General features: G+C 31.3%; 1 long non-coding RNA gene across 1 annotated transcript; it reads left to right on the forward strand.

Annotated features, from left to right (window-relative positions):
* Nucleotides 1-623: 623 nt before the first annotated feature.
* On the forward strand, nucleotides 624-2853 carry LOC139851537 (uncharacterized). Its single transcript, XR_011760647.1, has 3 exons — nucleotides 624-815; nucleotides 1301-1478; nucleotides 2706-2853. It is a non-coding gene; the product is annotated as an uncharacterized lncRNA (long non-coding RNA).
* Nucleotides 2854-3075: the final 222 nt, after the last annotated feature.

Genomic DNA, 3075 nt, shown 5'->3' on the forward strand with positions numbered 1-3075 from the left:
GTAAGTGGACACTTGTGGTGGAACGGAGGTAGTACTTATTAGTATGTTGGAGGTCCTTCATCGATTGATGAAGTGTCCTTTGTTGTTGTATAGTATGTTTTTCAGGAAATAAAAATGACTTTTTTGCTCCGTTGGTCCCTATATTATACCTCATATCACTAACAACGTCCTTCGGGTTTTTGTTTGCCTTTAGAACCTTTCTTTATCAAAAAATTGCAATCAACATCCCTCCGTCTAACTTTCGTTAGATAAGTCTGTTAAGTCATATCATATACATTGTATGTGAGGGTAAATTCGTCTTTTTGACCTCATCTTTATTAGCATGTTCATCTTCATCTTCATAACTAACATAAACCCTAAAATAAAACACAAAAAACAAACCCAAAATCCAATTCAAAACCCCCAATCCAAACCTATTCATGTTTACTCATCACCAACCTCCCCAATTTATATTTATATATATACTAATTCACGTAATTTTACTTCACTCCCATTGGCTACATCACCTTAATTGCACTTTTATAATGTACACCTTCCCTAAAAGCTCTTTATTTAATACCTATCCACCTTCCTCAAACATTATCCTCAATATTACCTCTTCCACAACCTCCCGTACAACAATCCGACCTACTAACCATCGACCCCCCATCGGTAAACAATTTCCTTCAGCAACACAAACTTTTTAAACCCTAAACCCCCATATCAGCACCTCCATCTCTCTGAAACGATCCAACAAAAAATGGCGGATTCTAACTATAAATATGAAATTGATAGCGCCAAGGAGTAGAATATTGAACATTAGTTGCGTTCATTCGGTAATTTTTTTCCCCTTTTTATGTTTCCAGTTTTTGTTAAATTATTTCATAAAATTGATGTTTCATATTTTTTTGTTGGGAATTGTTGTTGTTGTTGTTGTGTTCTCTTTAATGTTTGTCTCTGCAAAATCACAGTAGTGATGAATTAATAGTGCCAATATCGATTTGATTCGATTAATATAGATGACAAAATTTAGTAGTATGTTAGATAGTGATGCTCTTCTTAGCAGTTGATATACAAATGATCTATCACACATTACCATTTAGAAAAAAATATATGTTAATTGTCTCATTGTGACCAACTATGGTTGCACTCATCTTGGTAAAACCCTTTGGCATATATAACTTGGGAATTTGTCTTTTTTTTTTTTTATTATTTTTTTATTTTTTTAACTTCATTTAGTTTTTTAAATTGTTGTTTTGCTTTTTGTTCTTCAGATTTTTTAGTGGTTATAGAAAAATTATATATGTTTGATGATATGCAGGTGTCAATCTCCAACGTGAAGAAGAGGTTGCTGTTTAGTTGATATAGTAAACCTTTCATGTTAATGATATTGAAGTTTATGTGTTTAATTGATAAATCAAATATTGGACCAAAAAGCAACCCATCAACTACAAGTGTTGGTACTTTGAAAGAAAACATCCTTTCTCAATGGCCCAAAGGTTGGTTTAGCTTCATTTTCAAAATTTTATATGCCCATTTATTTTCCCTGTCTTTGGAAGTTATTAGATGGCCTTTATCACTTATGCAACTTGAAATTACTAGCCTAGACCTAAAGTGTGTGGTCGTACTGATTGTCAACCGTTTTGAAATACGAGTTAGTTAATACTGGTATTGACAATAAAAATTTGGTTCTCTTTTGTTGAGAAAAGGCATGCACATAAATGGGTACTCCCAGAAACATATTACAATAGTATGAGGCTCACAAGCAGTGAGCAATTAAATTTACAACAAATATCATATGCATTTAAAATGAGTGACTTATGTTATAAAGAGTATAAAATATCATATGCATTTAAAATGGGTGTATTGGCTCATCCTAGAAATAGTACTCTTGCTATATTGAGGTTTATAAAATAAGACAAGATATGTTGTTTAACAAAATTATACGACATTTGCTTTTGTTGTGTCTTGCAAAAGTTGGATGTCTCATTGAATTTATTTTTGCAATATTAATAACATTTAGTTAGTTATTGTTAGTAATGGTGAAGTTGTCTGTTTTAAAATCTTAAAGTATGGTTTACGACAAAGAATGTTCAATAATGGATTCATTAGTTAGTAAATTAAAAGTTGGAGAAGAATTATCTGCTATGCTTTTGGTTGAAAGTATGAGTCTATTAGCAATGTCAAATGTTTGCTACCTATAGTAATTTGGTTATAACTAGTTGTGAAGCCCTCGCTTTACGTCGGGGGCTCCGTTTTGAATGCGAGTTAAAAAAGAAGTCTTGATTTATTTTATAAAAAAGAATTTTTTTCGACATCTAACATTGAAGGGTTGTTTATTTTGTGAAAGCTGCTTCTTTTAGCGTTCGTTGTTTTTTTTTTTTTAAAGTTAATTGATCTATTTTGTAAAAAAAATATTTTTCGACATCTTTTATTAGCATTGAAGGGTTGTTCATTTTATGAAAGTTGTCTCATTTATCGTTGACGAAGAAAAGAGAGAAGGGGAAAAAAAAGTTAGTTGATTTTTTTGTAGAAAAGAATTTTTTTCGACATTTTTTGGTAACATTGAAGGGTTGGTTCTTTTACGAAAGTTGTTTATTTTATCGTTGGGGACCAAAAAAAAGGTGAAATGACAAAAATACCCCTAATTACTATTAATTGATAGTGAAATAGTGTTTTGTCTATTAGTATATATATAAATTTAACCTTCGTTGCTATTTGTGTAGGTCATCACACTTTCTACACGAGATCTCTTACTTGCAAATGCATAAATTCTTGACGTAATGGATGATCCTCATCTTAGTTTTTTTAATGAGCTATCTTATGTTTATAGTCTCTATTGTAAATACATTCATGATATATGCATAACTCATCAGGTAACTAAGTTCTTTTTTTCCGTCTTATATATCTTAAAAAGGACTAAAAGAAGCAGGGATCACAAGCAACCATCTCATTCCTTTTAGATATAACATGAAAAACCACTGTGCTGCAATATATGCAACCCTTTTAAACCCATAATCTAGATGTAACCATAGCTACAAGAGTATGCAGTTATTTTGAACATGCAAAACTACTGTATGTGACCAAATGTAGTAC

This window comes from Rutidosis leptorrhynchoides, chromosome 6, assembly GCF_046630445.1.
Source record: "Rutidosis leptorrhynchoides isolate AG116_Rl617_1_P2 chromosome 6, CSIRO_AGI_Rlap_v1, whole genome shotgun sequence".
NCBI classification, from domain to species: domain Eukaryota; kingdom Viridiplantae; phylum Streptophyta; class Magnoliopsida; order Asterales; family Asteraceae; genus Rutidosis; species Rutidosis leptorrhynchoides.